The 24760-nt window shown below is 39.8% G+C and overlaps 1 protein-coding gene across 5 annotated transcripts in view; it reads left to right on the forward strand.

The window, feature by feature from the left end:
- Positions 1-24760, forward strand: part of JAK1 (Janus kinase 1) — a 233734-nt gene that overhangs the window by 98200 nt on the left and 110774 nt on the right. The window contains exon 1 of one of the 5 annotated variants that reach the window (XM_082649207.1): positions 18795-18833. The exons of the other annotated variants lie outside the window; for them this stretch is intronic. The gene's annotated coding sequence lies outside the window, so the exon portion shown is untranslated. Of the gene's footprint in view, positions 1-18794; positions 18834-24760 lie in introns of those variants that run through there. 5 annotated transcript variants of the gene reach the window in all.

Genomic DNA, 24760 nt, shown 5'->3' on the forward strand with positions numbered 1-24760 from the left:
GAGAAGAGTCATCCCTGGTCTACTCCCTTTTCCATTTAAGGACAATAACGTTCTTAGCAATTTCTTTTCTGTTAGAGTCATTTATATTGGAAGAAGAGTTAACGATGAAAAAAGCGGCAGTAGTGACAAAGGAAGGTGCTGTTTGTTTCTATGCCCTTCATTTTCTCTTTTCTAATAAATATGATGTACGGGCAGTTACATTATAGGAAACATTAGAGGAATTGGTTCACTATTTTTATACTTTGCGGGCTAACCTCCAAGCCGTGTTCTTGTTTGGCATGTTGTTTCCTCTCTGCTTCTTGCTCTCCCCTGAATTCAGCTAGGTGTGCCACTATTGCTTCCTGTCCCGAAACCCTATGGTAACATGGGCTTTTAAACAGCTGCCATGTTGAAATGACCGGGTTTCTGGGGCAGGAAACTACTTCCTGTGAGTATTCTTTCCTCTGAAGTGCACCAGCTTTTTTGGCAGTTTGAGGCAACAAGATAGCATAAAACTTTAAGTTCATTTCTGTGGTATATTTACTTCTGAGGTTTTATGATCTGTGATTCTTAACAGCTGGCAGCGGGCACACATTTTTCCTTGGTGCTCTATGAGTAAACTGCCGATCCTGAGGCAAGACCTGCTTTAGAAGCAAAACGAAAATTTCTTTAAGTCTACTCTAGGCAGAAGACAGAGCTGGTCTTTGTTCAGATATTTTTAATCTGTGGTAACTGAATTTACTTACCAGTAATATTCACACAGCATTTTGTTCATCCATTTATTCATTCAGTAAATACTTTTTGAGCTCCTGCTATGAGTCTCAGGGAGTGAATAAACAGAACAAAACAGGCAAAAATCCTGCTTTTATAGAGTTTACAGTCTAGTGGAAGACCCTTGAGCCTGTTCAGAGTTTCTCAGTTGCAGGTTATACACGGCAGCCACTGTGACTAGAGCAGGGTACTGAGAGGCAGCAGAAGGAGGTAGGGCTGGACGTTCAGGATGGGGCCAGACTGTGAAGACTGCACAAGTCCGTGAACAGTGTGAGGTCAGGGACTGTGACCTGTGTTGAACGAATGAACCGGGAAGATGGGAAGCCATTCACAGTTTTTGAGCTCAAGAATAACATCATTAAAAAATGCAACAGCTGTGAAGCACTGACAGTTCTATAAAGGGTCAGCTTCATTTGACCATTGTGCAACTCTTCATCCTCCCCATCACAGAAAACATTCCTTACTTATCCACCACTTATCAACTGTTAGAAGGCTACTAGGAAATAGAAAATGCTTAGAGCCAAAATAGATGTCATGAAGTCTGTATATGCTTTCCTTATAGTAGAGTAAAACTTATTTTTGGTTTGCTTTTAATTTATAAAGGATTTGTAGACAATCTACCTAACTGGTTTTCAAGTCAATAGGAGATTAAATACAAAAAACACAAGAGATGGGAATTGTTAAGAGGATGAATACAGGAAGGAACATTCTCTGAGGCAGGCAGTGTTAATTTTTATATTGGAAGTGAATGAGGAGAGGTTTATGAAAAGCAGAGCCATAACTCAAAAAGTGAAGCACCTTGGGTGGGGCCATTTAGTGGAGGGGCGAATGCCATCGTAAATACCTTAGCGTATTAAAGGTGTCACTTTCACAGTACAGTACAGTAATTGGTGTTGATAATGACCAGTCCATTAAGAAGAGAAGAGGTCAAGTTGTGGAGCATAATGGAAATGAGGCCATATAGTTCTGGACTCTAGCAGAAAAGGGCAGCCTGAGGGCTTGGGAGGTGTGCAAGTGGTGGGCAGAGGTGGGGGTGGAGTAAGAAGCTGCAGTCAGGATTGCGACAGGACAGGCTTGAAGAAGAGGTTTTCTTCAGTGTTAAAACCCAGTGAGGAATCTTTGCTTCACAGAAGGAGCTTTCATTCTTCAGGGTAAGTGATTGGAGAGATCTGCAAGAGGAGGCTGCCTCTGCAAAACTTAAAAAGGGGAGCTGTGGCTATCTGCGGAGAAGGGGGTAACAGCTGGAACCCACCAGTTGGGGTGGTGCGGGGGACTAAATCAGGTCAACTAAATTACGCCTCTAGATGGTACACAGACTGATTTACTGTAGATTAGTCTTGTTTTTCATAATCTGTGTTTTTGGAAGCTCTGGAGCTGGACTGTTGGTTTGATCCTAGCTGTAAGAACGTGGGCAAGTTATGCCTGTTTCCTTATCCATAAAATGAAGATAAGATAGTACCTACCTCTAAAATTGTTTTGAGGATTGAGTGACTACACCTAAATACACCTAACGATTTTGGAATGGTGCCAGGTACATGTTGTGAGCTAAACATTTGTTAGCACGTGCGCTCTCTTTTTTTTCCTCCTTCTGATTGGTGAGTATGCTTTGTGTTAAAAACAAAGAGCTCAGATTATATTCAGAATGCCTTAAGATGGTAGGGAAGTGTGACCCACTAAATGCAAAACAAAGAGTAGCTGATACATTCTATATTACAAAGGCTTCAGTTAGAAATGGATAAGTCAAAAACATTTAGGCACCTAAAGAAGGCAGTTTCTCAAATCTAGAAGAGATATAGACCGCACCAGGGTGGTAGGTAAGTTATTTTTAAGAAAAAATGAGAAACAAAGCGTTTTTAATTTTACTTTAAATGCCATCCAAGGTATATAATTTGGTAGGAATGTACTAGACTTCCCAGGAAAGTCAGTACTGTGTTGCTCTCCCTGATTCAGTTTACTTAGCGAGCGGTGAGCTGTTGGCAGAAAGGCACAGGCATACCTGTTTGTAAAATGGTGTCTTTAGAGTTGTGTGGAAATTTAAAATCTTATAAATCAGATAATATGCTATGGAGTTTTGCTGTTTAATGAATTATAAAAGTGTAAGAGAACTCTTAAATATATGTTGTTTCCCCTGAATGCTGTTTTATTAGTTCCTTTTTCCATGTATGTGTTGCATTTTCCTAAAACAAGATTTACCCCAAATATAAAATTGTACAAAAAGCTGGTCCTTCCTCCTAGTCATATTTTGAATATATCTGTAGTTCTTTCTTAGTAATGTTTATGTTGCATTTATTCATATTCTCAAGAACAGTAGTTGTCATGTGGTTGGAAAAGAGCTCTTGATGATAGTCTCATCCCATGTGCTTTGATACCAAAGACGTTAGCTGTCTCTTTTCCTTGTCTTTCTATTTGAGAAGGAAAATAACAGTAGAACTCCCTAATTTTTATTGGGTGGGGGGGTGCAGTAGGTAGGGAAGTCCAGCTCAAATAGTGAACAGGCTGACCTGTAGGTATTTAAAAGAATAAATTTAGGTCTATTAATTTCAGGTACATTAATTCAGACAAGTTCGAATGTATAAAGTGGGAATAGATAAGAACAATTTGTAATTAATGCAACTCTTGTTTTTAATGGTGTTTTAAAGGGCTTAAGGGTATTAGAACTGACAACAGTTCATTCAGTTAAGCACAATTATATCTGCAGGCTTATTTGCACAGTTAATCAAGCTCAACTGTAGCAAGGCTGTAAATTATAGCAATTTTTTTCAATTAGTAGAATTTAAAATAATCTTTTATGTTATGGTGAGAGAAAAGACAGAAGAAAAATATCAGGGAGAAAACAATCTACCAAATGTATATTTTCCGAGTGAAAAATCTTGTTATTAAACTAGTTTAATTGATCACACACAGGGAGGCAGACAGATGTGACTCATACAGTAAAGAAGTGCACTGGATGTTTGGATGTTTTGCCAGGTACACCTGCAAACCCATTTTAGGGCTAGTTCACAAAGTACAGACTTAAAAAAGGAAGATGCTTAATGCCTAAATTTAATATTCTGAACGATTTTGTTCCAGTAAAGCCATCTGTAAAACTTTAGGCAGGTCTGCTAATCACTGTATATCAGTTACCTAATTGGGAAAATCATTTGATGTTTGGTGGTATCTCCAAAACACCCCATCTCAGTTGGTCAGAAGTAGGAAGGGGAGGTCAGAGGAAGCCAGACTGGCCTGAACGTAAATTGTAAGCCTACTTGATGTGGATTTGTGAAGTAGGCCACTTGGGATGCACAAACTGGCTGAGACAAAAACGCTCTCAGGTTTTCATGTTCATTCCATTATGTAACAATTATCTGTAGATTGCATATTACGTGAGAACAAGACGGTCCTGATTTCTGCCCTCAGAAGGTTCCTTGCTACTGGAAGACAATAACTCAACAATTATTCAACTGTTTGTTTTAATTATGCTGAGTACCTGGAGAGATGTCTTAGTTTGGTATAAAGCAGAGGTGGGGGGCAGTAAGAAGAGGGGGTCTTTGTGACACATTTTTTTTTTTACATTGGAGTCTGAAGGGTGAAGGAGTTAGCCAGGCTAAGAGAGTGAGGAGCCTGTTAGCGCAGGCTCACAGCGTGCGCAAAGGATCTGAGGTGGAACCAACACTGCAGCTGGAGCAGAGAGGACCGAGAGGCAGGCTGGTGAGGTCAGACTTGAGTCACTGTATGAAAAACAGAAGGATCCCCCCACCCCTACCACACCGGGAGCACCTCTGCCCCCTCTGCTGCCAAATGCCTTGAAAGCCTTACTTCCTCCCACTCACTCATTCTTTAACCCTTTGCAACCTGACTGCCACCTCCACACACTTGAGACTTATTCTTTGAGGTCACCAGTGACTTTTTGCTGTCATACTTAGGCCTTTTTTCTGTGCTTGTTATCTAAAGCATTTGATGCTGCTAAACACCCCCTTCCTGTCTGGCTTCTGAGACACAATACTTCTCTCCTTTCTGTCTGTGTCTTTGCTCTCTTCTCTTTGGTGTCTTCTCTTCCTCTCCTCTCTCGCCGCCCCCAATACAGACTTTCCTAAAGGTTCTGAGAACGGCAGATCTTATTTATTCCTAGAACTGTGCAGATGACCTGCTTTCACCTGTGCTCCAGTTGTCCCTTTTATTCATATTTCTTCTTCTGCACTCCCTACCTCCCCTAATACCAGCTGAGCAGCTTTAGGCACTGGCCAAGGCACTGGGGACACAGTGGGGAACAAGAGGCAGGGCCCTGTTCTTAAGGGGCCAACATTCTAAGATGTTAAACTTGGCGATAAATAGGTGCTGTTACGTGCGATAAAGAAAATTAAGTATGGTAATTGGTAGAGAATGCTTAGGTGGGTGGGAGAGGGGCTACCTCTGAGGAGATGACATTTGGGCTCAGACCTGAATGATGGATGATGAACAGGAGCCAGCTCATGCCATGACCTGGAGGAAGAGTACCAAGCAGGGAGCAGCAGGTGCCGAGGCCCCACAGTGGGATGATCTTTCCATTTCATCTGGGCTCCCTTACCTGCATGTCTTGTTGACACCTCCCATTTAACTGCTCCAGAATTAATATCATCTCTTTTTCTGACCCAGCCAACCCAGTGGATGATTTCTCTGTTCCTCTTAGTACTATCTCTGTTCACCACCATCAGAACCAGTGGTCAGAAAACTTTTCCTGTAGAGAGGAAGACAGTAAATATTTTCGGCTTTGAGGATCATGCCACTCTGTGACAACTCCACAGTTCTGCCACTGCAGAACTAAAGCAGACATTGACAACGTGTAAACCAACAAGTGTAGCTGTGTTCCAGGAGAACTTTACGTACGGACGTTGACATTCGAGTTTCCACTTGTCACAAAATATTATTTTTTCCCCAACCACTTAAAAATGTAAAAATTTGTATAGCTTCCTGGCTGTACAAAACATGCAAGAGGCCAGATTTGGCACGTGGGCCCAAGTTTGCTGACCCCTTCCTTAGGTCATCTTGGTTTCTCGCCCTGCTGTGCCCCTCCCGCACCCCCTCCGTCCCCCAGTCCAGCAGTCTGCCAGGCCCTCTCAGTGCTCCCTCCCAGCGTGTGGCTTTTTTGTCTTCTCGCCATTCCCTGCCTCTGACCTAGCTTTTCTTTACCTGGGGGATCACAGTAATCTCCAGCATAGGCTCCCTGCTTCCAGCCTTTCCCTCCAGTCTGTCCTCCATACAGACATTGGATAATCTTCCTGCAGCTTGACTCAGGTCACAGAATTTCCCTGACCGCAGCCTTTGGAAGCCCCACAGAAAACAGTCCAAATTCCACCTTACTGTAGTATTCCAGGCTCCTTGTCATAAGATTTCAACTTTTCAGCTTATTCTCCCATTTCTCTCCTTCTGTGCCAAAGTAGATTGTTCACTATTTTGCATTTGTGCCTCAGACATTCCTCATATTTTTCTGCCTCCTCCTCCTCCACGGACTTTGCCCGTGCCTCATGCTCTCTATCTGTTACAATTCTGTAGCTTTCAAGGCCCCTTCAAATGTCCCTGTTCTCTCCGCCCCAGCCCCCAACAAGAGGCATGTGTATACTTAGTGCTTCAGTGGTGTGTGATCCTCTTTTCTAGGGCATTGTCTTCTGCCTTGTGCTTCAATTCCTTTGTAGACTTCCCTCCACTGTGCAGTCCCAAGGTTCTTGAGGACAGGGACTTATTCATTGTAATATCCCCTTTCACAGAAGATACATGGGTTATTATTGAGTAAATGCTAAATCCTCTGTATACAATTTGTAGAGGTTCAAAGTGGGAACTTTTTTTTTTTTTTCGGTACGCGGGCCTCTCACTGTTGTGGCCTCTCCCGTTGCGGAGCACAGGCTCCTGACGCGCAGGCTCAGCGGCCATGGCTCACGGGCCCAGCCGCTCCGCGGCATGTGGGATCCTCCCGGACCGGGGCACAAACCCGTGTCCCCTGCATCAGCAGGCGGACTCTCAACCACTGCGCCACCAGGGAAGCCCTGGGAACATTTTTACTAGAAGGAGTTTGGCCAAATTAAATCCTTGATTCTTATATAAAGTAGTACAGTTTTGTGAATGATCACCAAGTATTTTGGAAGACTATGGTGGTATTTTTCGTCCTGTCAGTGGCTTAAATAAATAAGTTTAGGCAAATTTTTGATGTTCCTCTTCAGAAATTTATATGTTTCCTTTTATAAAAAAGAAAAAGACTGTTCTGTAAATCATAATGTTTCCTTGCCCGAAAACTCGAGGCCAAGTTATTTGCTTATTTTAGGTTGCTAGTCATTTTTCTTACAGTGATCTCCCTGCCTCAGTCTCCCACCAGATCACTTTTCACATGTATTAAGTCCTCCTTTTAATGAATGGTTCTGTTTTGTAAGTCTTATATATTTATATGAGTAGCCCCAACTTATATTTTGGTGAGAAATAGAAATTTAAATAATAAATAGTAGGCCCTTGATTTACCCAACCTGAGGTGACACCAAGATGGTAAATATCTTGAAAGGAGCAGGCAAAAAAAGGCTCTGAGGCAATATGGGAATCATGATGTGGGTTTGGTGGAAAATGAGAAAAGCACTTTCTCAATCTTCTGGTGAACTTGTGCTTGGAGTAGCTTTCAGGTTTGTGGGATGTGTAGCACATCTTGTCCAATGGGAAGGAGAGGGAGCAAGAGGATGAGACTCAAGATTAGGCAGCTTTCCTCTAATAAGAGTTTGATAGTGTCTGGTCTTACATTTAGGTCTTTAATCCATTTTGAGTTTATTTTTGTGTATGGTGTTAGGGAGTGTTCTAATTTCATACTTTTACATGTACCTGTCCAGTTTTCCCAGCACCACTTATTGAAGATGCTGTCTTTTCTCCACTGTATATTCTTGCCTCCTTTATCAAAGATAAGGTGACCAGGGCTTCCCTGGTGGCACAGTGGTTGAGAGTCCACCTGCCGATGAAGGGGACACGGGTTTGTGCCCCAGTCTGGGAAGATCCCACATGCCGCAGAGTGGCTGGGCCCGTAAGCCATGGCCGCTGAGCCTGCGCGTCCGGAGCCTGTGCTCCGCAACAGGAGAGGCCACAACAGTGAGAGGCCCTCGTACTGCAAAAAAAAAAAAAAAAAAAAAAAAATAAGGTGACCATATGTGCATGGGTTTTTCTCTGGGCTTTCTATCCTGTTCCATTGATCTATATTTCTGTTTTTGTGCTAGTACCATACTGTCTTGATAACTATAGCTTTGTAGTATAGTCTAAAGTCAGGGAGCCTGATTCCTCCCGCTCCAATTTTCATTCTCAAGATTGCTTTGGCTATTTGGGGTCATTTGTGTTTCCATACAAATTGTGAAATTTTTTGTTCTAGTTCCGTGAAAAATGCCAGTGGTAGTTTGATAGGGATTGTATTGAATCTGTAGATTGCTTTGGGTAGTAGAGTCATTTTCACAATGTTGATTCTTCCAATCCAAGAACATGGTATATATCTCCATCTATTTGTATCATCTTTAATTTCTTTCATTAGTGTCTTACAATTTTCTGCATACAGGTCTTTTGTCTCCTTAGGTAGGTTTATTCCTAGATATTCTGTTCTTTTTGTTGCAATGGTAACAAACTCTTAGAGGAAGACATAGGCAGAACATTCTATGACATAAATCATAGCAAGATCCTTTTTAACCCACCTCCTAGAGAAATGGAAATAAAAACAAAAATAAACAAATGGGACCTAATGAAACTTCAAAGCTTTTGCACAGCAAAGGAAACGATAAACAAGACCAAAAGACAACCCTCAGAATGGGAGAAAATATTTGCAAATGAAGCAACTGACAAAGGATTAATTTCCAAAAGTTACAAGCAGCTCAATAACAAAAAAACAAACAACCCAATCCAAAAATGGGCAAAAGACCTAAAGAGACATTTCTCTAAGGAAGATGTACAGATTGCCAACAAACACATGAAAGAATGCTCAACATCATTAATCATTAGAGAAATGCAAATCAAAACTACAGTGAGATATCATCTCACACCAGTCAGAACAGCCATCATCAAAAAATCTAGAAACAGTAAATGCTGGAGAGAGTGTGCAGAAAAGGGAACACTCTTGCACTGTTGGTGGGAATGTGAATTGGTACAACCACTATGGAGAACAGTATGGAGGTTCCTTAAAAAACTACAAATAGAACTACCATATGACCCAGCAATCCCACTACTGGGCATATACCCTGAGAAAACCATAATTCAAAAAGAGTCATGTACCAAAATGTTCATTGCAGCTCTATTTACAATAGCCAGGACATGGAAGCAACCTAAGTGTCCATCAACAGATGAATGGATAAAGAAGATGTTGCACATATATACAATGGAATATTACTCAGCCATAAAAAGAAACGAAATTGAGTTATTTGTAGTGAGGTGGATGGACCTAGAGTCTGTCATACAGAGTGAAGTAAGTCAGGAAGAGAAAAATACCATATGCTAACACATATATATGGAATCTAAGAAAAAAAAAAAAAGGTCATGAAGAACCTAGGGGTAAGATGGGAATAAAGACACAGACCTATTAGAGCATGGACTTGAGGATATGGGGAGGGGGAAGGGTAAGCTGGGATGAAATGAAGAGAGTGGCATGGACATATATACACTACCAAACGTAAAATAGATAGCTAGTGGGAAGTAGCCACATAGCACAGGGAGATCAGCTAGGTGGATTGTGACCACCTAGAGGGGTGGGATAGGGAGGGTGGGAGGGAGGGAGACAGAAGAGCGAAGAGATATGGGAACATATGTATATGTATAACTGATTCACTTTGTTATAAAGCAGAAACTAACACACCATTGTAAAGCAATTATACTCCAATAAAGATGTTAAAAAAAAAAAGATTAGGCAGCTTTTATTACGTCAGCTGTTTACATGCTTTGAATTTGATATTTAATTTAATCTTCTAATAGCCAGAGAGTTGGATCTTAATGGCATCATTTTCCAGATAAGCAAACAAAGCTAATAAATGGCAGAGCTGGAATTCAAATGTGCAGCGCTCTCACTAAAAACAAAACAAAACAAAAAACTTTCTACTCTTCCACTGTCCCCCAGCTTTACTGAGATATAATTGGAAAACCCTTCAACTCTTAAAAAAGCCTCCTTTCTATTGTCTTGTTAGTTGTCCCCCCTCCCTTTTATTTCTGACATTGGCATTTAAATGAGAACCCATGGAATGCATTCCTATCCTGTTTTCCAACGTAATGCTTCTGAAGTAGTTTTAGGCTTTTGGAGAAGTGTCTCTAGCCACCTATGTTGTATTTGGTATTGTTAGGTGCTAAGTAATAAAGAGGATCTGAAAGGAATTTTTTTTTTTTTTTTTTTTGGCAGGGATGAGGGTGTGGGAGGTGAGATGGGTAATTGGGTTAATTTAGCTGTCCTAAAGATAATTTAGTATTTTCCTGTGAAACGTCTTTGACATTTTAAAGTCGAACTTGATTTACTGTTATTTTATATTACCTGGTTATTATGTAACATGTCCCACGATTACCTGTTTGGATCTGAGTATACTAGATGTGTTATGAAAAGCACTCTGGACTTAGAACCAGGAGGAGCCAGTCTTAGGCTTTCCTCTGACACTAGCTCTGTGATTTTGGGCTCATAATTGATCCTCAGTTTTTCTTAAGTGTAAAGTGGATTTAATAGAACCTATCACCAAGGTGGTTTTGTGAAGGTTAAATGAGGTAGAACACTGCTTCAGACAGTGCCTGAGATTCAGTAGCATTTAATAAATGTTAGTTACCCACCCCCATCCCAAATATTGAACATTGCCAGAAAGTCTGTAAATGCAATGTTATGTAACATTTATGTTTATAAGTGGAGACTTTATAGATACATATTATTCAAGTTATGAACTTCTGATGCAGGAAGCCCACTTATGCAAATAGCTGGGTTCCCACTACTACAAAAGCATCAGTATAAGATAGTGGTTCGGACTCCCAAATCTGGAACCAGCATCTGTGGGTCTGAATCCTGCTTTATTTTACAAGCTGAGTTTATTTTACTAGCAAGTTATTCAACCTCAGTTTTCTCAACTGCAAAATGAGGATAATACCACCTACCTTATAGGGTTGTAAGGATTAAATGAGCAAGTATGTATATTTGTATACCAACATCCTATAAAGGTTTGCCACTGTTACTATTTGTTATCCTCCCATCTTCTTATTGTATAGACAGCCAGTAAGTCATCTGGAAAGTCCCTGGGATTCCATCTCATATCTTCTCTGATCGGGAGAATCCTCCGTACATCATATACCTGTCTTTTCCCTCTGTCTTCAGTCTCTTCCTGGTTACTGCATTTTAGTTCATGCTACCCTTTTCTCATGTGTAATGCACTTTCATCAATCCCCTTCTTTGTACATTTCTTGCCTAGACACTTAAAAAAATCTGTTTTATGTGAAACTCCAAACATTTTCTAACAGTGACTGATAATCCCAGCTATGTGTTCAGGATACTTTTTTGTGTGTGTGTGTGTGTCATGCGGGCCTCTCACTGTTGTGGCCTCTCCCGTCGCGGAGCACAGGCTCCGGACGCACAGGCTTAGCGGCCATGGCTCACGGGCCCAGCCGCTCTGTGGCATGTGGGATCTTCCCGGACCGGGGCACGAACCTGTGTCCCCTGCATCGGCAGGCGGACTCTCAACCACTGTGCCACCAGGGAAGCCCCAGGATACTTTTATTCCAAGGAAGATGAAAGTTGTATAATCTCAAGCAAATGAAAAAAATGTATGTAAAGTATTGTTTATGGAATGCTTACTCTGTGCCAGTCATTCAGATTAATAAACTGAGGCTTAGAATGGTTGAATAACATGTTTAAAGGCACCCAGCTTTTGTCTGGGGGAACTTGGATTTGAGTTAGGCCAGGCCTACCTGGCCCTTGGTCTCAAAATCCCTGAGCTTAGTTGCCATAAAACTACAGGCACCTCCTCGCCACTCCGTCTGCACCCCTTATTAACGTACACTTGACTTTCCCTCAAACTCCAGCTTTCAGATGACAAGATCACTCATGGTTCTCTTTGGCTGCAGTAATATTCTGCTCATTTGCTAGGGCAGCTGTATAGTGTTTCAGATACTTTGTGTTAAATTGGTCTTTTGTGTGTTGGCTTGGAAACCTAACCACATTTATAGTAGTGTGTGTTGGGGGAAAATGTGCTCCAAATTTCAAACAACCAACTGGGAATGAATTTTTAAAAACGCCCAACTGTTTATAAACTCAAGACTACCAGTGTAGTTGTTAGAGTATATTACCTTCGTTGATATACTTTAAAGGCTTATGTGTCATACTTGAACCAGACACAGTCTGGAATGGTATACACATTATTGCACTAATTTGCTTAGTTGTCTGTCCTCATCTGTGGCTGACCTTTGTATCACCAACCACTACCATTGTGTTTGCCACATAGTAGGGATCCAGTGAGGAGACCTATTTAGTCCTCTTTAAAAAATCCATGGTTTTTTTATACTTTTCTGTAGCTAGATATATTTCAGTAAGAAAAAAATCAATGGAACGTCAGGCAACATTGAAAGAGGAATATTGCCATGCAGCTACGAATCGGATGAAAATACTGCTTATGCTAGGCGGAATTAAGACATTTACAGGTATTTGGGAGCCAGACACTTATGAGAATATTGCTTTGATTGTTGGGAGGCAAGGAAAGCAGTCAAACGAGTTCCTTCTTGGCTTCGAGTCTTGTTTACTTTTCTTAGGTTAGAACTAATAGCTCTAATGGTTTTAAGAGAACATGGAGACAGGTCTGCTATGAAATGCCAGCATATTTAGTTCTAAGTTTATAGACATTTTCTAGTAAGTACTGTTTAAGGGTTTGTAGCTACACAATGATCATAACATCTTATAATAATTTTAAGAGTTTGAAGAAAGCAAAGCCTCCCAGGGACACTTCCTTCCCCAGTTTTACAACAGAGAAAACTAAGAGAGCACTTAGTGACTCACCCAAGACCTCTGTGGGCCACCACTTTAGCATCACGCTCAATTTGTGATTGAGTCATAAATGATACAGAAGGTAGTCAGATGTAGAACTTAGGTAACTAAATATGTACCCATTTGTTCAAATAGTTCTGAGACATCTAAGATGTATTTGTGGGTAGGAGATTTGGAAATTATCTGAGAGAAATTAGGATTATGTAGGGTCCAGTCATTACCGTGGATATTATGAAGGGCAGTATCTCGTGGGAGAAGAGATGGCAAACTGTTGTTTTCGGCCCTTGCCACCCTGGAATTTGCAGAGGTTAGGGACCAAGTCCCTCTTGTTTATCCTTCTAGTCCTAGTCAGCCTTGTGCCTGCTAGTGAGCAGCTGGTCAGTAGTGGAGTATTATTGATCACATGAATGCCCGGCATAGACAGTAACTGTGGGTTTGTCTTGTGGAAGGCCTATTTGATTGTTTGGCTGGCATTTCTTTTTTTGTGTTTTTCCTTTTGTCAAGAGAAAAACCACTTGACACAGCACCCCTAATCTAATTAGACCTTAATGGAGGTAACAGTTATATTAAGAACAGGAAAAACAAAGTGTTGAGAGGTCATTACAGATAAAAAGGTGCTCTCTTGTATAACTTTCGTTTGAGACTTCAGGCAACTGAGATTCAGAGAGGTGAAGTGATTTTGAGTTAGCCCCAAGCCCTGTACTCGCCCACTGTGCCCCGTGGCTGCACTGCTCTTGACTGGTTTTGGGGAACAGCACAGCCTGTAATGCCTCCCCTCTGACAGTCTGCTCAAGTCCCGCTGCTCACGGGTGCCTCTGCTGCCACCTGGTTTCACAGAGCCTCCTGGAGGCCTGGTCTTCAGGCCTGCTGCCTCCGGTCACACTCAAGGCCCTGCCCACATACCACATGCCACCTGTCTTTGTCTTGTTCTTGCAGTGGGGCCTGCTCTCAGCACATTCTCACCGTGGGAATGAAGCCTGGGAAGTAATTCGGTCAAGGTATTTATGACTGAAACAGGGTGCCTCAAAGCAGGCAATCTGCTAACCCTGACTTGGGCCTCTGAGGAGAGAAAAGTTTTTATTTCTTCTTTTCCTTTTACCTTTTTCTTTAGTCATTAAAAAGCTTCGGGCTGTGAATTAAAACTAATTGTAACTTTTTAATTTTATACAGGAAAGATACATATTTTATGGGATCTCCATTGATCTGTATTATGTTTCCTTTCTAGAGACATTAGGCCATTGCATTTTTAGTTGTTTCTCTAAAGAGTTATTTTTGAATTAATTTTAGATAATTTATCCAAGCTATGTTCAAAAAGTAGTTTCATATAGAATACTGTTAGCCATTCTTGCATTTACTTTTAGAGAAGTCAGGATGTAAGCCTAATATTGGCCCTTACGAGGCAGTCATTAGAAATTTGCTATGGCTACTGGTGAATTCTTTAAAAATTTAATTAACATTTTAAAGAAATAACATATTTGCATTTTATGAAAATCAGAAATAAATAATTCTAAGATGTCACTCAGATAAACATTTTTGTTAATATTTTAGTGTTTATTGTTTCAGACTTTGTTTCGTGCATATATGGAACTATTAAGTTAAAAAATTTCCAAGGAGATCATAGAACATAGTGCTGTAATCTGGTTTGTTCACCAAGTGACTTCTCATAATTTTACCCCTATGAGGTAATAACTTTTGGTTAGGGTGACAGCTTTTTATGGTACATGGTGTGGATGAATGAAAGTTTGTTTACCTAACCCTTTAATCTGTTGCATATATATTATTTGTTTTTCCTACTATAAATAATCCTGTTACAGACACCTTTGTGCCTCCTTTTTTTTTTTTTTTTGAATTTTCTGATTATTTCCATTAGGAGACTGTAAATGGTATTGTTGTCTGAAAGTTATTCACATTTTAAGATTTTGGGTATTATTTATGCCATGATTTAAAAAGCACACACTGTATTTTAACAGAAATATCATAAATCTGCCCAGTTGGTTTTTTCTAAGACAGTAAGTTCTGTAGGTTCCTTGACAAATAAATGGTCCTGGGGACTGCGGGATGCCTGAGCCGTGCTTCTAACAGATCTTCCCCTGAGCACTGTAAACATTCTGGGCTGCCAGATTCTAAGATTTGCTCTGGAGGTGTGAGATAGAAGCCACCTTAAATAGCTGGAAGATAATCCTGGGGAAGAGACAGGCTTTGTCATTTTTGTGTTTACCAGGTGTGCAGCATTGAACCTTTAAAACCCTTCCAAGTAAAATAGGGTCTTCCCCCCCACCCCCCTTATGATTAAAATGCTGGCTGCTAATCTTTCATGATAAAGAGAGAGCAGTTTCAGAAGATGGATCATTTCCTGATTAGTGGTTGTAAAGATTTCACATGGATGGTATTCCCAGTGTTGTGAAGTTATTTTATTGATCAGGTCTGCTTCAGTGAAATCAACATGGCTAGCTTATCTTTGCAAAGACTTGTGACAACAAGTTCATAACTACACTCCCTGGGGAGCGCAGTTTACTTTTAAGATTTTGCTTCAGGCATCTCTCTGCAGCCTTATGCTGTGAGTCCTTAAGATTCCAGATATGAAACTGGTTTGACATTAGTTCCTAGCATGACAGCTTTTTAGATCTCCTCTTTGCCTAAGTCAGATGAAGTCTGCAGAGCTAGCAGCATTCCTTCTCCCTTTATTTGCTCCTTTCTCCATGTCTCCTGGTTCACAAAAGAGAGTAATTATACCTAGGCAGTCATAAACATTATTGATTAGATTTGTATTTAATAAAATTAGACCTTGTCAATTATTAGTGAAAACTAAACCAAGGGAACCTATAGTTATGGAGCATTGAGTTGAACAACTTGGAAAGGGCAAAGTTCTTCAAATAAGGCACAGATAAAAGATCTTATCTGTATATTCTTCTGTTCTTTGACTTAAGTATTAGAATGTTCCTCCAAAGCCTCAGTTTTCAGGGTAATGCTTAGGTGTTCTCTTTTATTTTATACTTAAGATAATTTAGAAACACTTGTATTTCTAAATTTATTTCTATTTTATGCATTGTATAGCTCTCCCTCTATATAATCTAGTATAGATTTAGATTGATAATTTTTTTAAATTATTGTTTCTTCAGAAATGTAAAAATATTCTGGCCTAACACGATGATGTATTTACCAACTGGAAAGATTGTGTTAAATTTGGAATTGTACTTACTAAATTATGGAACTGTGTACTACTGTTCTAGTATGTGATACTGCAGATAAAATTTCAAAGGAACTATGGAGAGAAAATTCTTGTAAAGGGTCGTATTGCTCAGTGAAATTGCTTTTCTTTTGGATGTCCCTGTTCTCTTTTGGTGTTTGAGGTGTGGGGGGAGGAGGTTTGCACAGGAAAGGTGTTGAGATTTATTGGCCCAGGTAACTGGAGCCTCTAAAGAGCAGGGGAAGAGAATCCATGAGCTCCAGCGATGTCAAGGCATGATCTCTTTAGGAGTCCTACTTGGTTCTGCTTTTCTTTCATTGGTCTCATTTCTTGCCACAATGAGGTTTTCTCCAAATGGCTCAAAAGAGAACAACTGGCCGCCCCAAGGTGGTGTTTTTCTGGCTTCCATTTGTCAGATCTCTCCAAAGGACTTTTGCTTGGGTCATCCTTTGGTCACGTAGGTGGACAGTCATCAGTAGGGATCAGGGCAGGACACTGTGATCTGTAGTCCTAGCAGGACCACATGGCATGAGAGGTTTCTACACAGATAGAGACAGCAAATGTCTAACAACATCTTGAATTGGCAGTTAAAATTTTTTTCTAATTGTGGTAAGATACACAACATAAAATTTACCATCTGGACCATTTTTAAGTTACAGTTCAGTAGTGTTAAGTACATTCACATCATTGTGCAACCTATCTCCAGAATGCTTTTTGTCTTCCAAAACTGAAACTCTATACCCATTAAACAACACCCCTCCACCCCATCCTCCCCTCCCCCCAGCCCTTCGCAACCACCATTCTACTTTCTGTCTCTATGAATTTGACTACTCTGTGTAGCTCATTTAAGTGGAATCATACAGTATTTATCTTTTTGTGATTGACTTATTTCACTTGGTGTAATGTTCTCAAGGTTCATCCACATTGTAGTATATGTCAGAATTTCCTTCCTTTTTAAAACTGAATAATATTCTATTCAGTGTATATACCACATTTTGTTTATCGTTCATCGACAGACACTTGGGTTGCTTCCACCTTTTGGCTATTGTGAATAATGCTGCTATGAACATAGACGTACAAATATCTCTTCGAGATGCTGGTTTCAATTGTTTTGTGAACTGGCAGTTTTTTACACAACTCTTAGGTCAAACAGGTGAACTAAGTTCACCTTTTTCCATAAAAAACTGCCCTTTATCTTAACCTCCCTCTCATATCACCTTCACTGGTTACCTAAGCCATATTGTGGGGCTTATTTTGACTCATCTCTCCTGGACTGTTAGTCACCAAGTTTGATAGATTTTTAACTCTTGAGTATCCTTTTAGTCCAATAGCTTCCCTGAGTGTGGTTTGTTCTCAAGGTGCTCTGTGAGTAAAGAATTTCATGGTCAGATAAGTTTGGGAATCGCTTGATGTTGCTTAGTTTATCCTTTTCTTGGAGAACTAAAATAAGAAACTATTGAATATTAGTCAACTGTTTTCCAGATATATGACCATGGAGCTACCTTTTCACTTAACGTGTATGAAGTTGAGAAAGAAATACTGTTCTCAACTGCTCTTTGCCTTTTCACGCCCACTCCTTACTGCCTTTCTGTAGGTTTCATCTCTGGCTTAGATTGCAGCCCAGTCTCTGAAATCAGGGGGTTTAAATCTTTTTTGTCTTATTGATCCATTTGACAGTCAGTTGAAGCCTCCTTTTCTTGGAATAAAACAGCTTAGACAGTGAAATACGTAAGATTACAAATCATTCACTGATTTGTTAGAGAAGAGCCGTCCTCTTGTTCATTCTCAGTTGCTGCAGCCTGGAAATATTGTATGGTGGGGAGTAGTATGGGCAGTGGAGTTTGGACAGTCTGTGTGGACAGGTTATTTAACTTTCTGTGTCTTAGTTTACTCATCTGTAAAATGAATATAGTAATAGTACGTACTTCATAGGGTTTTATGAGAATAGGTGAGTCCTTAATATTCAAAGCACTTAGAACAGTGACTGGTATATATAAGTGCCCAATAAATGTTAGTTGCTATTTCTGTCTTCCCTCCCTCCCTCCCTCCATGGTAATATCATTTTTTATCATCTTACTGCAAAAGATGATTTACGATTCCTGTGAAGTTCATTATTCAGTGATTTTGCATGCATTTCATAGTTAATCCTCAACGAAGGAAAAAAATGCATCTGATAATGCTCCCAGTAATTAACTTTTTTGGAGCTCATTAATTTGGAAAATACAGATCATCCTTTTATTAGTGTAGAGCAGGGGTCCCCAGTCCCCAGACCACGGACCGATATTGGTCTGTGGCCTATTAGGAACCGGGCCGCGCAGCAGGAGGTGAGCAGCGAGCAAGCGAAGCTTTATCTGCTGCTTCCCATCGCTCGCATTACTGCCTGAACCATCCCCCCCCCCCCCCCCCCCGCCCCCAAGTCCGTAGAAAAATTGTCTTCCACAAAACCGGTCCCTGGTGCCAGAAAGGTTGGGGACTGCTGGTGTAGAGTGTTTGCTTTACTTAAACATTTATTCTCAAAACTTAGTAAATAATTTTAGAGGAAACACTGCAGAAGGAAGTGTGGTTATGTGTGAGTGACTGACTTAGAGGATTTTTATTTTTACTGAGACTTAAATATTTTTTCTTTGAGAGTTTGAGCGGGTAAGAGCATGAGTTTCAGTCATAGCCCTGTGACTTTGGACACGTGACCTAATGGCTTGCCATTTACTATGTACCACCATTTACTTATTTGCAGAAATGAGGCTGGTTATACTTAACTAGGGTTAATTTGAATATTAATGTGATAGCATGCAGAAAACTTTCCTGTGGTAGGTGATCTGTAAATGGTTTCACCTCTTCTCTCTCTTTCCAACGGAGGCAGAAGAGAAATTCCTGTGTAATCTGTTGCTCAGCTCTGATGCTCCTCACTCTGTGGTGGCAAATTTGCCTCTTACCAAGGCTTTATTGGTAAGCATTTTAAACTTTTCATTATTATTGTTGTTATTGTTGTTGTCATTGTTGATATTTTGTTTGACATGGGTACTATATTCACATGCTTCAGAAAGTAAACCAGTATAACTTAGTACAAATTGAAAAGGCTTGCTCCAGTTTTTGTCACTATCAGCTTCCTTTCCTGCCCCCTTAAATAACCTCTTTTATGCATTTCTTGTGTCCAGATACAATTAAACACAAGTATATATTCTTCTCTATACAAAATGTAGCATACTCTATATACTATTCTGCACTTTGCTTTTTTCATTTTACAGTATATCCTCCTCTCTTTCTGTATTAGGACCTGGAATGGACCTGGAATACTTCCTTATTCATGTGTGTGTATGTTACATGTATGTATGTACATATTTATTAGAGCTCCGGCGTGTTCTGTACCATGGTTTACTTAACCAGTCTCCATATTCATGGATATATTATTTGTTTCCATGCTATTATTACTGCAAACAGTGCTTCTTTGTATAACTCATATGTACAAGGTTGGGTAAATTCCCAAGGTCGTTGGGTTAAAAGATAAGTGCATTTATAATTTTTCAAAAATAATTTTTATCAAGATTGTAAATTGGTCTCCACTGGGCTCATACCATTTTGCATACATTGGCATGTATTTTTTTGCACTGCAGACAGCTCTCACCCCATCCTCCATACCATTTTTTGAGCTGCTGTCTTGGCAATGTGGAGGGAGTTGTACAAGTGGAGGAGATCCCATCTCATGTTTCCTAAGTTGTAGTGGGCAGTTCAAGTCTAGTGTTTTACAACCTGAGTAGTAAGACACAGAGTTATACTGTGGTGTGCGACTAGGCATTCTGCCCATCCTGATCTACTCTTCTTCCTGTCTTGGGATCTGAGGATGGAATGGCTGGTTGTATTGTGTGCCTGATTTACCAAGTAGGTCTGGGGGACAGTCACTTACTCTGTACATAAAATATTATTGGCTGGTGTCTCCTTTTTTGGAAGTTATTTTTAAGAAGTTATATTCACTGTTTTTTGCAAAAGTTTTTCTTATTTATTGAAAATTTAGAATCCAGAGAATAGAATAAAAGCCATTTGGAATCCCATAACCGTAGTCAGTATTTTGATGAATATCCTCTCAATTTTATTTGCACATGCCCAAAATAAATTGTGTTTATATACTGCATGATGTTTTATAACCTTTCCTTTGTTAGTGAATCATGAATATTGTTCCATCTTCCAATAATTATACATATATATATACACATGTATATATATACATAATTACATATATATGTGTATATACATATGTTATTATTTTTTTCAGTGTAGAATTCTGTTAGATGGCTTCACTGTGATTCTGTGTTCCTGGATGAATATTTAAGATTGTTTTGTTAGTCGTTCTAAATAACTTTGTGATGAAGACCCTTGTAGCTAAATCTTGTATATCATCGTTATTTGCTTAGAAGTAGAAAGAACTTCTGGGTCAAAGGACATTTACAGATTGCAGAACTCACGTGATGTTTATATTTCTAAATGAGAGTACTTGCTTTGTCGCATTTAATCAATTTGTGGATATTATAATTTTAAAAAATTTGCCAGTCTATTTGTAAAAAAATGGTAAAACTCTATTTTACTTCATAGATATTTGGTTATTAGTATATTTAAACTTTGTTTTTCATGTTGAGAATTCATGTTTTCTTTGTGGATTGCCTTGTCAAGCCCTTTGTCCATTTTATTATTGGTGTGTTTGTGTTTTTTCTTTTTTTAAAGCTATATGTTAAGAATATTAACTTTTTGTGATACATGGTACAAATATTTTTTTTCAGGTTGTTTGCGTATATATTTAGGGTATTTTTGTACAGAAGTTTTATATTTTCATGTACTCATACCTATCAAACATTTCTTTTTCTTTTTTAAAATTTATTTATTTTAGGCTGCATTGCTTCTTCACTGCTGCACGCGGGCTTTCTCCAACTGTGGCGAGTGGGGGCTACTCTTTGTTGTGGTGTGCGGGCCTCGCATTGAGGTGGCCTCTCCTGTTGTGGAGCACGGGCTGTAGGCACATGGGCTTCAGTAGTTGTGGCTCGTGGGCTCAGTAGTTGTGGCTTATGGGCTCCAGAGCGCAGGCTCAGTAGTTGTGGCACACGGGCTCAGTTGCTCCATGGCATGTGGGATCCTCCCGGACCAGGGCTCGAACCTGTGTCCCCTGCATTGGCAGGCAGAGTCTTAACCACTGTGCCACCAGGGAAACCCCAAGGTTTCTACTTTTGATGTCATGTTGGAGAGACCTTTTGACTTCCCTAATTATATAAACATTTATCTCTATTTAGACTTAGTATTAGGTATATTTGATATTTTTAAATGACAGAACACATTTTAGTATGTGGTGTCAGATGAATGCTAGCTTTCTTAATATTTTTTCTAACTGGCTATCCAGTTGTCTCACCACAAAAAAAAATTATCATTCTTCCCACCAACTTGAAATCCATGTCTTTAAAACTTGTTCTGTTTTCTTAAACATACTTGAAGATTTATACTAAAACTCTATTAAAAAGACATTAGAGCTCTGGACTGTTTTCAGGCCATTGGTGCCAGGGTGATATTAAGCAGGTAGCTTAACCCTCTCTTTGACTCGATTTCTTCTGTGAAGTCAGGACTGACCTTCAACCAGAGTTGTTAATGAGGATCTGATGAGGTAATGGATATAAATCATGAAGTTCTGTATAGAGAATAAGTGTTTATAATACTACTAATTAGGATGGGGCCAGGTATTCCTGAGGCTCTAGAGCCACACTTAAACTAGTAACACAGCATAATAAAAGGTTACATTTTGTGTTTGGGGCATATTAGAAAAACCAACAAAAGAGCTTCTCTGGCATTTGAGTAAATTCCCTAATGGGAACAAATAGAACCCTATCACTGAAATAAAAAAAAAATTTTTTTTATCTTGATAGGGATTAAATACAGTAATTAATTTCCTTAATGATTAAACATAGAAAGCAAATGTAATGCTACACTTTTCACATTATGATATTCTTCATTTGGTCTTTTTCTTTCTTTTTAAAAAAATTAAGACAGTTACTTTACTTTGAACACGAAAGTGGTATAAGCAACTGTATAGGCTCCATGATATGTTCTTCTCCCATTTGCTCCAACCCCAAGATAAAATTTTGGGAGAGGGGCTTCCCTGGTGGCACAGTGGTTGAGAGTCCGCCTGCCGATGCAGGGGACACGGGTTCGTGCGCCGGTCTGGGAAGATCCCACATGCCGCGGAGCGGCTGGGCCCGTGAGCCATGGCCGCTGAGCCTGCACGTCCGGAACCTGTGCTCCGCAACGGGAGAGGCCACAACAGTGAGAGGCCCACGTACCGCAAAAACAAAAAAAATTTTGGGAGAAAAAATGTATTATATTTGGTTAATTATGTTATCTACTATTACTTGTTCTAAGGCAGGCATGGCATTGACTGATATCTGGCTTAAGGTCTAAGAATCATATTCACATAGAGCATGCTAAGTGGTTGCATTTTGGGAAATGAAACTTCCATTTGGGTTACAGTTGAATGTGTGTGCAAATGAAGAGTTACTGAACCACTATTCTTGATTAATTAAAGAAGATGAATGTGATTTGTCTACATTTCCACAGTTCCTTCCATGTAAACATCAGTTTTGTTGTTCCTTTTACTGAAAAACATTCTGATGAAATAATCTTGCAAAGGAAAGATAATCTAGCTTTGAGTCTACAATAAAAATGCAAAAAGTAAACAATAGTCAATACTTAATTTTCTGCTCAGCTATGTTTAGGACCTTTACAAGTAGTGTATTAGTCTCTAGAGAGCACCACGGTGCTGCCTGTGCCAAAAATTTCATGTACTCTCCTTGAGCATCAAGATGGTCCACCCTGGTTCTCCAGCAGACACAGTGTGAAGCGGTGATAAGTTCCTGCAGGAAGAGTTAGCATGTCTTCTTTCCCCATGAAAGTCTGGATCCACTGTCCTCTTTATCTCTTATACCCAAATATCTGCTTCCCTCTAAGATATATCAAATTTCATTATTCAGATGTTCTTCATAAAACATCTTAATCTTTTCTTCTAGTTTGGTAGTTTATTTGCATATAGTTATTCTGTTCATCCAGGAGTAATTTCTCTCTTTTTGGATTTTGTCTAATTCTGGATCATTCTCATATTTGTTAGCAACCTGTTTCCAGTAAAAGACACCAAGCTGATATAGTGGCTCTAGGCTGATGGGACTTCAGTTGATTGAGTTTCCACTGGTCCATATACCATATGTTCTCCACCTTCCCTGCCTCATCTGGAGAATTGCCTGCAAATCGTGGGGGATGGGGGTGTGTGTGGAGTGGGGCACTGATGAGACACAGCTCTTCATTTGGTGTTTAGATTCAGACATTGCCAATAAACTTACAGAGTCAGGTACATGGATTCATATTGGGGATTTGATAGTCACTGAGTTTGAGACCATAGGTAAGTCATTTCATGCCTCTGAGCTTTGGTTTCTTCATCTGTAAAATGAAGTGCCTTTGTAGGAGTTTGAATGTAATATCACAGTGTTGAGGCCTCTTTCCAGCACCAATTTCTTGGAAAGGAGGCCAGTTTTTTTACATTCCAACCAAGGGAAATTTGAAATAACTGTTAATTTACTTTACTTAATTTTTTTTGTCTCTAAAATACAAGCCAAATGATCTTCATTTTTACCTTTCATGTCTGATTTTTTTTTTTTTTTTTTTGGTGGTATGCGAGCCTCTCACTGTGTCCGTTGTGGAGCACAGGTTCTGGACGCGCAGGCTCAGCGGCCATGGCTCACGGGCCTAGCCGCTCCATGGAATGTGGGATCTTCCCAGACCGGGACACGAACCCGTGTCCCCTGCGCGGCAGGCGGACTCTCAACCACTGCGCCACCAGGGAAGCCCTCATGTCTGATTATTAAGAGAGTAATAAGAATATAAGCCTCAGTGAAGCAGATAAACCTCAGATAAGTCAAATGAAAGAATTTCCAGTAATGTCATTGTGTTCTGTATTTAAAAGTGTTTCAAAGATTAGATCAGAAATAAATGAAAAAGAAATGAAGGAAACAGTAGCAAAGATCAATAAAACTAAAAGCTGGTTCTTTGAGAAGATAAAATTGATAAACCATTAGCCAGACTCATCAAGAAAAAAAGAGAGAAGACACAAATCAATAGAATTAGAAATGAAAAAGGAGAAGTAACAGCTGACACTGCAGAAATACAAAGGATCATGAGAGATTACTACAAGCAACTATATGCCAATAAAATGGACAACCTGGAAGAAATGGACAAGTTCTTAGAAAAGCACAACCTTCCGAGACTGAACCAGGAAGAAATGGAAGACATAAACAGACCAATCACAAGCACTGAAATTGAGACAGTGATTAAAAATCTTCCAACAATCAAAAGCCCAGGACCAGATGGCTTCACAGGCGAATTCTATCAAACATTTAGAGAAGAGCTAACACCTATCCTTCTCAAACTCTTCCAAAGTATAGCAGAGGGAGGAACACTCCCAAACTCATTCTGTGAGGCCACCATCACCCTGATACCAAAACCAGACAAAGATGTCACAAAGAAAGAAAACTACAGGCCAATATCACTGTTGAACATAGAAGCAAAAATCCTCAACAAAATACTAGCAAACAGAATCCAACAGAACATTAAAAGGATCATACACCATGATCAAGTGGGGTTTACCCCAGGAATGCCAGCATCCTTCAATATATACAAATCAATGTGATACACCATGTTAACAAATTGAATAAAAACCATATGATTAACTCAGTGGATGCAGAAAAAGCTTTCAACAAAATTCAACACCCATTTATGATAAAAACCCTCCAGAAACTAGGCATAGAGGGAACTTTTCTCAATGTAATAAAGGCCATATATGACAAATCCACAGTCAG

This window comes from Grampus griseus (genome assembly GCF_964374135.1).
Source record: "Grampus griseus genome assembly, chromosome: 1".
NCBI lineage: Eukaryota > Metazoa > Chordata > Mammalia > Artiodactyla > Delphinidae > Grampus > Grampus griseus.